Source organism: Sapajus apella, unplaced genomic scaffold (genome assembly GCF_009761245.1).
Source record: "Sapajus apella isolate SASKATOON/1434 unplaced genomic scaffold, GSC_monkey_1.0 scaffold29, whole genome shotgun sequence".
In the NCBI taxonomy this organism is placed as follows: domain Eukaryota; kingdom Metazoa; phylum Chordata; class Mammalia; order Primates; family Cebidae; genus Sapajus; species Sapajus apella.
The window spans coordinates 938,092-953,547 of NW_022436969.1; the positions used below are offsets into that span (position 1 = coordinate 938,092).

A 15,456-nucleotide genomic window follows, 5' to 3' on the forward strand; every position below is an offset into this window, starting at 1 on the left:
ATATATATATATATATATATATATATATATATATATATTTATGTTATTTTATATATGTGTGTCTCATATATACATATATAACACACACGTACACACATATATGCATATAACACACACATATATACATATGTAACATAACATGTATATATAATTTTCCTTGAGAAATATTATGTATACTCTCCACTGAGGACTTCAATTACCTGCCTATTAGACAGCTTCAAGTTTTTCTGTAGTTCACTGATGCTTTGTCTACTTTTTTTCAGACATTTTCCCCTCTGCCTGTCATTTTGCATCATTTTTATGGCTATATATTCAGGTTTGCTAGTCTTTTCTTTAGCAGTGTTTTGTCCGTCATTAATTTCATTTAGTGTGTATTTTTAAAATCTTAGACAATATGCTTTTTACCACTAGACTTTTGATTTTGGTGTCATTTTATACTGTCCATATCTGTATGCAACATGTTTAATCTTTCTCAGCTTTTCTGAGCATACTGAATTCACTCATAACAATTGTTTCAATATCCCTGTCTGAAAATTTTAACACCTGTGTCTGTTTTGTTGTGTTGGTTTTGACTGATCATTTTCCTTGTTATCCATAATCTTTTAAAGCTTCTTTGCATATCTGCTAGTATTTTACTGGATGCCAGGTATTGTGAATTTTACCTTGTTGTATGCTTGATAGTTTTGTATTCCTGTAAACATTTCTGAGCTTTGTTCTGGGATACGGTTATGTTACTTGGAAACAGTTTCATCAGATGTTGCTTTTAAGGTTCGTTACGCAGGGCCAGAGCAGTCATTAGTCTAGAGCTTGCTTGCTCTGTATAGTTCCTGAATACTGTTTCCCTAACCCTTTTAGATGGTTCTTTTCCTGGCCATGGTTCATTTCCTCACACAGATGCACTGATTATTATTATTCTGCAGAATCCCAAGGTAAACTCTCTGCATATCATGTTCTGTGCTATTTTCTATTCTCTAGTATTCTTCCCTGAAAGATCTAACCATATTTTTTCATTGGAGTTGGTCTGTGTTCTTTCTGTACCACACCCAGAAATCTTTCTTAAGGTTGTAAGCTAGAGCAATCATAAGAATTACCTCATTTGTTTTCCACATCTTAGAAACTACCTTTTATTTTTGTCGGATTCCACGATCCTGAAAATCATTGCTATTTGCATTTTATTTGGTTCTTCAGTCTTTTAGATTAAATGGAAGGGTAAAGCCAGTTCTTGTAACTCATCTTGTTTGAAGCAGAAGCTTCTCTTCATTAGTATTTGGGAGATATATATATATATATACACATACATATAATGGATATGTGAATTATAAATAATAATGTAAATTATACCAGTTACTATAACAAGCAACCCCAAAAATACAATATTACCGATGCCTTATAGCAGAAATCCCCAAGCCCAGGGCCACTTACTAGTCTATGGGCCATGGCGTGTTAGGAACCAGGCCACACAGCAGAAGGTGAGCAACAGGCAAGTAAGCATTACTGCCTGAACTCCACCTCCTGTCAGATTAGCAGAGGCATTCAATTCTCATAGGAATGTGAACCGTATTATGAACTATATATGTGAGAGATCTAGGTTGCAGCTCCTTGTGAAAGTCTAACTAATGCCTGATGATCTGTGGTGGAACAGCTTCACCCCGAAATTATCCCCATCCTACCCCAGTCCGTGGAAAAACTGTCTTCCAGGAAATCAGTCCCTGGTGACAAAACAGCTGGGGACAGCTGACTGATAGTGCCTATATCTACTTCTTTTATGCTGTATCCCACTCCTAAGACTGCCCTCTCTTCAGTATTAACAATTATCCTCATTTTTATGTCTATTAATTTTATTATATTTAAAAATATATTTATCAAATGCATATTTGCTTAAACAATATCATATTCATTGTGCTTTTCTGATTTCCCCCTTATATTACTTAATATCAGTTTTTAAGTTTCAACCACATTTTTATTTGTAAAACATTTATTTTATCGGTTTATTGACCCTTCTCCAGGCAGTGAATATATTTAAGGTTTCAGTTTTATGTTATTAATGAAGATCGATTTTTATCAACATTCTTTTCCAACGCCACTCTCTATTTTTTTGTATGTGAATAACTTGTTTGTTGCATTTTCCCCCGCATCTGTCTGGCTGATGGAAAGACATTACTGCTGCTGTTATTACATTTTAACAATGTATAAAATGAAGTTTCTTTGCATAATTTTTTTGCTTTGAACTTGCTGAATTTTTAAAATAATCACATGCAGGTCTCTTTTCTTTAGGAAATGTCTTTTAAAAAATGGTTTTGAATATTTCTTTGAATCATTTGTTTTAGCCTCTTCTTAAGGAAATTTATCAGCAAGTCAATAGAATTACCATTCTTTAGTCTTCTGGCCTGTTAGCTTTTCTTCCATTATCTTTATCTGCTTGTTTTTGTATTTCAAGAAGGCACACATGTACCACTCACAGATTTATTTTTTATTGATTGATTTATTTAACAAATATCTATTGAGTTCCTAATGTGAGTCTTCATATCCTCTGAACTTTTCAGCCTCTAAAGTACTTTTAATTCTGTTATTTGTATTCCTTTCTTATTTCATTCACCTCATTTTCTTCTTGCTCTGTCCGTATTCCTTTTCACCTTGTTACCTTCTCAGAAAAGCTATGATTTGTCATCTATGCTTACCAGTTTCTGTCATTGTCTTTGGATCCCGGAATAAATACAATTCAAATAGCAATTCTAGATTGTTTTCCCTTTCTTTTTTTTTTTATTTAATATACATTTATTGTAAAAGCAATATACAATAAAAATACAGAATAGCATTCTAACAAGCCACAAGGCTTTGTTTCTTCTTGGTTTGTTGTTGAGATACATTAAAATATTAAGCATCGGCTCAGTGTGGTAGCTCATGCCTGTAATCCCAGCACTTTGGGAGGCTGAGGCGGGTGGATCACTTGCGTTCAGGAGTTTGAGAGCAACCTGGCCAATATGGCAAACCCCTACCTCTACTAAAAATACAAAAATTAGCTGGGTGTGGTGGCCCACACCTCCAGTCCCAGCTACTCAGGAGGCTGAGGCAGGAGAATCACTTGAACCCAGGAGGTGGAGATTGCAGTGAGCTGAGATCAGGCCACTACACTCCAGCCTGGGCAACAGGGCGAGCCTCTGTCCCAGGAAAAAAAATAAAGCATCACCACTATTATATTATAAAATATGGTTAACACTGTTGCCAAAAACACATTTTCTTTGCAATTTATATTCTTCCTCATTAAATGTTGCCCAAATACTTATAGATCCTACTGCTGATCACCAAAATTTTATAGTCTTATCTTGCAAATACAGTACATATACAATAAAACGGTTGGAAAACATGTAGAGATTGACCACAAATAAGGCCCACAAGGTACTGCTGTGTAATGTATCTACCATCAGGTTAATCAGGCCAGTTGTTATATTTGACAGCAAGAAAAATATTAACTGTTTTCTGTTTAGAGCTGTGATTAAACAAAGACTGGATTCCCCTCTTTCAGTTTCAGGAACTAGAGATTCTGAATGCTTTTTATTTGTAACAGATGACTGGAGCAGTTTCCAAGAACATGGTACTAGAGCGCCTTTAATTAGAAATTTGGTAAAACTCAAAATTATATCAACCAATAATAAACTACTAAGAAGGATCAGGCTAGAAGCAACTATCCAAATACAAAAGGCTAAATTTGCCATTCTTCGAGATACTGCTTCTACATTTACTTGAACTACGTAAAGAGATATAAAGAGGCTAATAGCTGCCAGCAAAAGACAACAGGCTACTTTTATCAAGCCTTTGATATGTGATCTGTTCTTATGCACATACAACCCTGTTTGTACACCAGCCATGTGTATTGCCACATACTCCAGGGTAGAGATTATTCCTTCATGGTTGGTCTATTAAATAATAGAACAACCCATGTGCCATTACCATCAGTACCATATAATATTAACCTCTTCAGTGGGGTAAAGTCAAGGGCTAGCTGGTATAATACAGTAATGCTGAGGGCAATAATCCAGGACTTATTTAGGAGAATAATGATCAAAAGCAGTGGTGTTACCAATTTCACAACTATTACAGTAAAGAAAAAGTTCCAGTGAACTCCATACTCAATTAGATGTTCCTGATAGCCTATTGATTTTGTAATGGCTAATAGTCCAATTCTTAGAAAGACCAACAAACAGAGTACAATGAGTTTGTAAAGTAACACAATTTGGACCCTTCCAAGTATTTTCTCCTCCTGATCTCTAGACAAACCATTGCAGTCCCAAAAACAAAGCCACCCACCCCAAAATCCATTGCTCTTGTCCCATAGAGCTCAGTTTTGGCAAATCGTCTGGGAAAAAGTGGGAAGTCCACAGCCAAAATAGCAATAGCAGTAGATGCACTGGTAATTACATGGAAACAGGAGATAGCTGGAATGTATTCTGATTCTACACTGATGTTCAATAATTTTTCAAGGATTTTCTGGAAAAGAACTCTGGCATAGCAAGCCCTCCTTCAGTATATATGATAGAACAGCCCTGCCCCAAAGATAATTACAGTGAGAAGCTCAAGGAGAATAAATGAAGCCCAAATGGTCAAAGTGACTACCACGGGAACTATTAGGACAACAAAGTCAATGAAGAATCTAGTTTTCCAGGTATGTGAAAAAGAACACATGTGCTGTGAGAAAATGATCAGGAATCCTCTGCACCGGATACAGAATGCAGGAAAGCACAATCCCTGGGTGATTTCCAGCACGGTGGTTCCATTGAGGTTACTGACAAAAGCTTCCTTCAACTGCTTTTGAGACATTTTTTTTCTTCCTTTAAAAATAAAAAAGTCCTAGCGGGGAGCAGCGGCTTATGCCTGTAATCCTAGAGCTTTGCGAGGAGAATCACTTGAGGCCAGGAGTCCGAAATCAGCCTAGGGAATATTGCGATATTCCGTCTCTCACGTGCTCCAATGGTGCCCGCGACTCCGGCAGAGGGTCTACGTGGGCCCAGCCGCCGGACTCCCCCTGCACCCGCCAAACCGCTCGGGCACCAACCCTGTTTTCCTTTTCTATAAATGCAGAATTTAAAAGCACATTACTAGTTTTTTGTTTCTTTTTCTCTATTTACTTTTGTTTAAGATAAAGATCACTTCTAACTCAGTATTTGTGAAATCAGAGGCTGGTTTCTCTTTCTCACACTTTAGTCTTCTCTCTACCTTAAGAATGGGAAGATTATATACTCAGATATATTATTGGGGAGCAGATATATGCATCTCATAATTTAAAATTTCTTGCAGGCTTTCAATAGTTAATTATGCTCTACTCTGCTGTTATTTTCCCCTATTTTTATGACTTTGTTCCCACTCAAACAATTGGTGTATAACACATACAGATAGCAAAGGTCTGCCGTTCTCCACCAACATCAACACATTTTAGTTTTAGGGACGGAGCCCTTACAAATCAATATATAAATGTTAATCCTCATTTCAAAACCCCTCATTTATAAATATGTCAGCACTTTCCACATTCATCTAATACGAAACTGTTTACAATAAAATTTTTAATGAAATATTGTGAGTTTGCCAAAGTCACTATCAATTTAATCTCAAAGAACAAATGTAAGTATATACAATGACATTCTCTAAGGAATTGTATCAAATATGAAATGGTTCAAAACAGTCTGAATATTCATTAAAGAGATACTAGCTAAATAACGTATGGCAGTCGGTGTTAGAGGTATTGTTTTTGTTTTGGGGCTTGTGCAATGAAATGTGTGTGCTCAATTTACCATCATTAAGCATCTTTCACCAGAGGCCTTATGCATATTGTTCAATTTCTTGAGCTATAGACATTTTAAGAGAGATACTTCTGATACCTACTACTTTGAGTATTTGAAATGTGATAGAAAGTAATTACCACAGATATTCTGTTCTTTGTTAACAATAAACTTAGATATTTTCCATGACACAACCAGCAAGAAGTTATTCTATATATTTTGTAGCCATCTACAGGAAATGTTATAAATTTCAGCTCTTTCTCTCCATTTTGCTTTTTAATGCAATTTACCTATTTTTCTAAAAACTCTCCAAAATCTCTAATCTGCTCATCCCTCTTCACATTCCTCTTGTGGTTTTCAGTGCTGTCTTATTTATTCTTTTATGTAATTTCTAAGTTCGATGTCAATAAGGTTTTGGTATGGTTGGTAATAACACATGTGCTCACTCTACCACCTTGAGCCAAACTTCTAAAGTTACTTTGATAAGTAAAAAAACCTTAAAATTCTACATTTTGAAAAAAAATGGAGCATATAAACCTGAAGTTATTAAATATTAAAGTAATTTTTTAAATTAAAACAGATTATTTCACTAAAAGGCTCTGACTCAATTTTAAAGGTACCATATATTAAAGAGTTTAATATTTTAAATGAAGTTAGACAGATAATGTAAACAAATGAAGCTGAGTGTGTGTAAGAATTGTGGGTAATGGTGGACTCTGTGGCATTCAGATTCACATGCAGTCTAAACCAAAATGACTTCTAGCCAGATTCTGCCAGCAGATAACATGTGAGCTTTGGTATACACAGAGGCATAGCCAGATGCTAACATCAGGGACAAGCTTATGATGGGGAGAACAGACCCTGGCTATGCAGTGCAGGACAGTTTTAGGTGTGAGAATGAGCACATCAAGATCCTTCTCTATGAATCACACAGTCTTGCTTCCACATTGTTGTTTTGTTGGTTTTTTTTTTCTGTCATCTTTCATTATAATCATAAAAATTGGCACATTGAATCTAACTCTAAAAAAATTCTGTTAAAACATCACTTCTTAGCCAGGCATGGTGGCTTATACCTATAATCCCAGCTACTCAGGAAGCTCAGGCAGGAAAGTCGCTTGAACCAGGAGGCAGAGTTTGCAATGAGCCAAGATCATGCAACTGCACTCCAGCCTGGGTGACAAAGTGAGACTCCATCTCAAACAAACAAACAAAAACAAACACAAAAAATCCACAAACAGAAAAACAAGAAACTTCGCCTCTTTAGAGAATGTGCTCTTTCTCACTTTTAAAATGATACCAGATGTATGTAACATGTCAAAGAAAAGTTGCACAAACAGAAACTAGAGGCAAGAAACTCTTCTTTCAAGGCTATTGCAATAGAAGAGAGGGATTGAACTCATGTTCACTAAGCACAAAGTGGACTGGATTTTAGGCATTGGGGTGAGCTAGTGGAAAAGTACTGGTGGACATTAGGGAGAAGTTTGGTCAGTGTGATTACAATGTCTGTGTTTGCTAATTGTCAGTTATGGAATAGCTAATTGTCACTTATTCCATAGAGATTAAGAGTTAGGGGCACTGTCTTTCTCAATGATTATATTTCAAAGGAAAGGTGCCCAGGTCCTTGAGAAAGACATTTCCTGAGTTGTAAACCTAACAGAAGATTTACTTCTCAAAGGGGCAGACACAAACTTAAAATTGCAAATTTTCTTAAGTAAATGCTCTAAGATACAAGAAGCCAGAAGTTGAGAGCCAGGAAGAAGCCTATCTAATGTTTAGTTGATTTGAGGAGAATGTTAAGCCCATCTTGGGCAAATGAAAGTATGTGGTGATATTTAAACTGATTATATGTATTTTCCATACAATATGCTGGAATATTTTAAACAAGCATATATTTGTAGAAAATTATTAAAATTTTAATAAAATTTGTATCAATGGTAACAAGGTCATTATTATCATCATAGATGTACATAATGAAGTAAAATAGAGAACTTTGGAAAACACTTAGAAAAAAACCTTAAGGCATATCTTATTATTTCGTAATACTTTCAGCACTTTTAGAGTGTTCAGCCAGCTAACAGAAGGATGTAATGGTTGGATTTACATACAGAGATGATCGATTTTGAACTAAAAGCTTAAAATGAGATCAGAACAAGTTTCTCTTCTTTTCTGGTTTTTAGTACAATCCCAACATTGATAGAAACATATTTTCTTTATTTGTGTATTTTAATCTTTACATTCTTTTGATTACCGTTGATGATTATAGATTTTAAAATAATTGGATTAAATATGTTCGATTGTTAACTATTTGAATAGACTCTGAAGACTGTATATAAGTATAGTATTGTTTGACAATCAACCTTATGATGTTTAAAATTTGATCCAGCAATTTCACTACTGGGTCTATACTCAAAGGGAAATAAATCACTGTATCAAAAAAACCCCTGCATTCCTATGCTCCTCACAGCACTATTCACAATAGCAAAGACATGGAATCAACCTAAGTACCAACAGCGAAGATAAGAAATCAATCTAAGTGTCTATCAGTGGAGGATTGGATAAAGAAAATGTGGTATATAAATATCTTTATCCAATCCTTTAGTAATGAACACTTAGATACAGAGATATATACATGTACCATGGAATACTCTTTAGCTATAAAGATAATGAAATCATCTATTTTGCAACAACATGGATGTAACTGGATGCCATTCTCCTAAGTGAAGTAACAGAGAGACAGAAAGCCAAATATACCACATCTTCTCACTTCAAAGTGGGAGCTAAACAATAGATACATATAGACATGCTGAATGGAATAATAGACATTGGAGACTCTAAGAGGTGGGAAGGTGGGATTGAGTGAAGGTTGCAAAATTTCCTATTGGAAACAATATTCACTATTTAGGTAATGAGCACACTAAAAGCCCAGACTTCACCACTACACAATATATGTGTGCAAAAAAATCTGCAATTGTACTCTCCAAATATATAAATATTAAAAAAAATTGTACTTTTAAGTCAAAGAATCTCTCTAGACAGCACAATTGCCTGCCCACACTTATAAATTAATAAAGAGGTCACAGGGTATGCAAAATTATTTAAGTCAATTCAGCCCAAATTTCCATCTAAATATCTTCTGCATTTTTAGTTTTCTCTTCAAACAAGTTGCTCAGTGCAGCGAAAGAAAAGTGAGTGGAGGTAAACAGTAGCTGTGAGATAAGAATGTGTTCCTTGCTTGAATTTATGTCTTGTGTCTGTAATTTCTGATTCTCATGGACTTTTTTTCATACTGCTTCCTCTAATGTCATTTAATCTCTGTCCTAGCCATCACATCAGTATACTACCTGTGAAATTTTATTGATGTAGTACTGACATAGTTTGAATATATGTTCCCATCAAATCTCATGTTGAATTGTAATCCCCAGTGCTGGAGGTGGGGCCTGGTGGGAAGGGTTTGGGTCATGGAAGAGAACCCCTCATGGCTTGGTGCAGTCTTCATGATAAGGAGTTCTCGCAAGATCTGGTTGTTTAATGTGTCTGGGAATTATTTAGGAAAAACCTCAAGACATATCTTATTATTTTGTAATATTTTCAGCACTTCTGGAATGTTCAGCCAGCTAACATTCCAGCCATGGAATGTTATTTCCACTCCTGCCATGTGAAATGCCTGTCTCCCTTTCACCTTCCACCATGTTGTAAGCTTCCTGAGGCCTCTGCAAAAGCAGATGTTGGTGCTATGCTTTCTATACAGCCCCCAGAACCATGAGCCAATTAAATATTTTTTTCTTTGTAAATTACCCACTCTCAGGTATGTCTTTAAAGCAATGCAAAAAGGGCCTAATACAAGTTTCAGTTTTGAAGAACCTTTCCAGGGTAGCATCTATTGGCCAGCTGGAGTCGTGGAGAAGAGGGACACACACTCAGTGGTGGTTTTAGTGGAATGGGCCTTTTATACAAAAGGCAAGAAACATGTCTAATCTTCACTGGTTTAGCATGGCCTTCTTCTTGATAAATCTTCCTTCTTATTTTCAGGATACAAACTCTTTGAAAGCTATTTAAGAATCATTTCTGCCCCACTAAACATCCTTTTTTGTTTGTTTTTAACATTTTCTTCATTGTAGAACTTTGTAGGTAAATGCTGATTAAGCTTGCTTCTACTGTTATTTATGTGTGTAATTGGATTTTTATTGCTTTTATTTTTTCAGAAACTCTTGACTCACTCACTCTTAATTAATTTTATCCTCTTTCTCTAATTGCATTCTAGTCCTTGTCCTGATTGATATATTTCTATAAACTCAATAATTAACTTATTGCTACTCTAATCAAGTGTTAACATTTGCCATTATAACTCAATAATACAATTAGCCCTATTAAAAATGCTAAAATAGTTTGCTTTTTCATCATTCAATTCCTGAATATGGCTAATTGTTTTTTATCCTGATGGATCATGTGCCAAGGATTTGAATTTGCTTCTTTTTGTTGTGTTCTCAAGAATACAAAAAGTTCTTCATGCTTTGGGAAGAATTTTCCTCTAGGCTCTAAAATAAAACTCTTCTATGAAACATTTTGTTTAAATCTATACTTCTCTGAATTTCTTCTTCTCTTTTTCTATCCCTTTAAAAAACCTGTGTATCGTTTTACTATTTCTTATTTCCTCTCTTTGTATCTGTCCATTAATTGGCCTAAGATAGAACTGAGTTAATTTTAAATCAATTCTTACATTTTTAATAAACTTGCATGTCCTTCATATTTTTATTATAGTTTTTCTCGTTTTTCTCCAGAAACAAACCAAAGTTCAAACAGCACTGAAGCCCAAATTAGGTTGGAGTCTCTTTATTGTTGATTTTTTCATTTATTCTGTGCTTTGGGAGATCTATTCCTTAGTCCCTATAGTATAGAAGCTCTTTACTTTGCTCTCAGTTTTTTATTGATGACTGGTAAACCTCTGTTGTGTTCATATGATGCCAAATATGGTTAGAGATGCCAAGGAATGATGAATGTGATTGGGAAGTAGGCACTTCAAACCACTGAGAGTTGTTAAATATAACACTAACTTATGCATGGGCAGAATTATTGCAAATGGGTTGTTAGAGTCTGACACTTCACAACATGAATGTATGTTAGGGGCTAAAGAAAGAATACAATTTCACATTCTCAATTCATTTATGGAAACATTTGTCATATAACTTCATAAGCAATTTTCTTTGTTAGTAATAAAATTGACTTGGACAGGCATCTCTAAGTAAATTAACATAATTAATATGTTTTTATTAATACAGCAAAAATGTTTTCCTCCCAGAAGATTTGACATGCAGCAAGCCTAGCAGCACTTGGCCACCAGCACAGTGTAACTGTGTCTCCCTCTCCACCTACTGCCACATCCCCAGTAGTATTTGTACAATGAGATTTCATGGGCAGGACTGTTCAGGCAGTGTCTGAGAATGAGAATATGAGATATTCCAGTTAAGTGAATGAGATAATTAATAACTTATACTGAGTGCCCACTTCGTTCAGAGCACAAGGTACTGTGGGTGATCATAAAGAAACGGAAGTAAACAAATAATCTCTTTCTGCCTCTTAGGAGTTTCTAGTCATGGTAAAGAGAGGCCATATATTGGGCCCATGCAGGAAGAGAGGGCAGGAGTTATACAAGGCACCAGTCTAAGATGGATGTCAAGATTCAAGAAGGCAGAATGGAGTTGCCACTGATGAAAAAATACAGCAAGATTTTTATATCACTAAGAAACACTGTGACTCATCACTTTGGTGGCATCTTAACCCTTTGTAATTTGAATGTCCTGTCCCTATTAAGTATAATACAGCAGACATTTGTTAAGTACATGCTGCTACATATAATATGTGATTGTGTCTCGATGATGCGACAGTGGTGAAAAAAAGTTTGTATTTTTATCTTCAGAAATTAGTATCTTCTTCTATCCTTCTCTCTATATATACACATACACACATATATGTGTGCATTATATACACATATAAGCAAACAACCACATAATGCAAATGTTGACTAGTACAATATTCATCATTACAAAAAGCAGATTATGGTAGCACAGAAGAAGGAACAAGTAGTTTCTGATAAAAGAATTAAATTTGTATTTTGAATCTCTGTATTTCTGTTATTGTTTAGAAAAATATCATACAAATATTATTTACAATGGGCAGATAGAATCACAAATCCATGTGCAATCGATGATCAGCAGAATAAGATTCAAAAGGCATTTTCTGATAACAGAACAACACCTGAGCATCTAAGAGGCAGGTGGGAAAGGGTGGTGTGGGTTGTGGACAACAGGTGATTAGGAGAAGATGAGCAGCAGAATACTGATAGGAGCTACTTTGTGCTAGCCTGGCACAGAAGAGGACTACTACTGAACATATTTTATTTATGCAGTTCCCCCAACAACCCTATGGCTTAGGAATTTATCCCTATTTTAGAGAAGAAGACACAACTTCTGAATAAGTTGCTTGGCTAGGAAGAAGCACATAGAATATCTCAGGGAAACTTTAATAAATGAGAAACCAAGGGACAACTTGCAAAATCAAGTGGCAAAATATTTATTCACATATATTCTTGGAGGAAACAGAAGAAAGTAACTTTTTGGTACTGATGATAAGAGTAGTTTAAACCTATGCATAGAATATAAGATGAGAAATGAGGCAGAGAGAGAACTAGACTAGGAAGAATGTTCTTTGGGATTTGAATGAAAATAATCTGAAAAGTAAATGTTAATCTATTCTCCTCTTCTGTGTTCTGTGAAGAGGAACCCTGGGCTTTTCCTTGTATAGTTTACATGCTGTTTCCTGACACTATGGTGAAATAGTATTTTTGTATGCTAAATGGTTGGTCTAAAGATATGGTTGGTGACCCAATTATCAAGAAATAGATAGAAAAGAACTGAAGTGTCAGTGCTAATGGGCCTTTCTTTTTCCACTGAATTCAGAGAATAGCATCAGAATGAGCACAAGAGGATAAGCAGGGTACATACTCCTGTCATTTCACCCTAGTTTTCATGCAGAAACTAGTTCATGTGATATTTATTTTAACTATTTTGTGACTCATATGAGCCAAGACTGTGTCCCTAGAAGCTATTTTTAACTATGCTAATGGAAAAATAAAATAAATTGCAGAAATATCAATAGCCTGATTTTATTGGTTAAAAGCTCCAGATTCAATTCTTAAATGTTTTGTGTGTGTTATAGATTTAGGGGGTTCAAGTGTCGTCTTGTTACATTGGATATACTGTGAAGTGATGAAGTTGGGGCTTTTAGTGTACCCATTACCCAAGGAGTGTGCATTATATTCAATAAATAAAAATTCCATTTTTTTGATGTGTATCATTTGTAAAGTTTCTTATGTAATATGGAAATATGACTGAGGGGTCAGCACCTTCAATTATTTATATGGATTTAATAGAAATAGTCAAGCTACTCAGTTTTTATTATTAGCCCAACAATTTTAATGACTGCAGAAAAGATACTTTCTGTGATATACATAGGCAAATCAACAAGAACAACCAAACCCAAAAAACCAAAAAGGCTTTAGCATTTCTTTTAATAGCCCGAGACCAATTCTTTAAGATGTATTACTATAATATAAAGTAAGTGTCAAAGCAAAGAACATCCTTATTTTTAGAAATTGAAAAGAGTTGATAGTAATCTAAGTGTATTTGACTGAACTGATATCTTTACTTAGATCATCTTCAAAGAATATAACATTCTTTGACAGTCTATAAAAGTCTTCATGAATTTGAAATTGGAATACAAAATTACCTTATTCCCCCATAGGCTTCAGGAGTTCTCTACTAGCAAGGCAGTCTGTATATGCACTCTGAAATCTAGCTTGGGTACATATGATTTTTCTTTCTTCTTTCTCTGTTGGAAAGAGAACAAATAGAAGATGCATAAAATCACTCCCATGTTTGTCGATATAATTTCTGAGGGATAAATTGACAGCAAAGAGGAGTTTGATGAAAGACGATGAATTGTACTCACTGCCTTTTATTTCGCCTTTAAGGCTTCATTTCTTAATATAAATTTCCGAGGTTAGGAATTTTACCTATTGTATTCACTGCTCCATCCCTAGGCTTGGTAACATTGCTTGGCACATAGAAGCGTTTTATAAATATTTGCTGAATGAATGAATAAGTGAATTAATCTGTATTAGTCATATGTAGCTACTGATACTTTTCATCGTACCATCAAACCAAATAATTAGTGACGAATTAAATTCACTGCAGATTTAGAGGACGGACATATACATAGTGAATTTGTTAACAATGGAAAGAAATGTTGGATCATATCGATTTGTAGAACAAAATAGTATTATTGATTTTATTATTCACTTTTCTTAATGTCTTTATTTTCAACTGTATTCTTCATGAAATCTCTGAACATTGAAGTTTTTAAATTTTAAAGCCTTCTCAGAAAGGGAAACTGGATATCATGTTGCAGTGTTGGAGTTCCATAAGGGGAAATTGTGACTTAAAAAAGTGATTTATCAATTAAGAAATAAAAGTTGACCTAAGAAGAATTCTACATTGGTGAATGTTCCAAATAATAATTCTAAGAGTTCTTCCAATTAGAACATAAATTTTTTTTTTCCTGGGTTCCTTTCTGTTTTTTTTTTTCATTGTTTCTTTTGAATGCCTATATATTTCGTTTCCCCCAAATATAATTTAGCTGATATTTCTTAACTACCCATTTTTACTATAAACTTCTTAAGGGCAAGGATTATGTCATGTATGTCATGTACTTCTGTGGTAACTTCTATAGAGCCTTGTCTAGTGTGGTATATGAAAGATGTTCTAAGCATCTATTGATCATTGAATAGTTGAAGAAGATATGAGAGAATTTTGTTATTATTTGAAAGAAGCTCTACGTACTTTGCTTATATTACCTAATTTGATCCTGGCAACAATGACAGGAAATAGGTAATAGAACTGAAATCAGAATCTAAGCCATCTGAATGTATCTCTGCATAATCCATAAAATTGAAATACTTATGCTTCAGCGTTTCTTATCTGAAGTCTTGAATAAGTACTTTGCTTTTATATGGTAATACAGTTCTTTTGGAATCTGTGCTTTGACCAAGTCATGTACAGGGATGCATATAAATTATGTGTGTGTTTGTGTTTGTGTGTGTGTGTGTGTGTGTGTGTGTGTGTGTGTGTATTATTATTTCTAGGCACTTCTTAGACATTGGTGAAGTAATATTTTTTCTTATATGTTGGATGTTTGGTGAAGAAAAAATTACAGAGAGAACACATATTAAACATGACAAGTTTTGACTCAAAATTATTATGAATGCCAAGAATTGTCATAGCTAAATGTTTTTTTATCTCTTTTTACTTCCTTGAATTGAAACAATTGTGATTTAGCTGGGCAAAAGTAAAGGACTATTTTGTTTAAAATTTGTTTTTCACCACCTATTATTTATTTCTATTAATTTCCAAGCAACATAAAAGCAATTTAAAACCTACTTAGTAAGTGCTTTAGAAATATTTAATAAAAATATACATGTTTTTCTTTTCAACTCTCAATCATTTTATTACATATGGACCCTACTAGCTTTTAATTTTGATAATTATTATAAAAACAAATTTATCCAGAGAAATAAGGTTAGTCATCTTTTGTAGGCATAATTTAAAAACCTTCTTTTTGTTTGCCTGGTTTG

The 15,456-nt window shown here is 34.5% G+C and overlaps 1 long non-coding RNA gene and 1 pseudogene across 1 annotated transcript in view; one reads left to right on the plus strand and one right to left on the minus strand.

Annotated features, from left to right (window-relative positions):
- LOC116561298 overlaps positions 1 to 9,225 on the plus strand; it is a 10,340-nt gene extending 1,115 nt beyond the window's left edge. The window contains exons 2-3 of the long non-coding RNA XR_004273383.1: positions 341 to 350; positions 9,135 to 9,225. This is a non-coding gene — a long non-coding RNA (uncharacterized LOC116561298). The remainder of the gene's footprint in view (positions 1 to 340; positions 351 to 9,134) is intronic.
- On the minus strand, positions 3,168 to 5,038 carry LOC116561297 (annotated as a pseudogene).
- Positions 9,226 to 15,456: the final 6,231 nt, after the last annotated feature.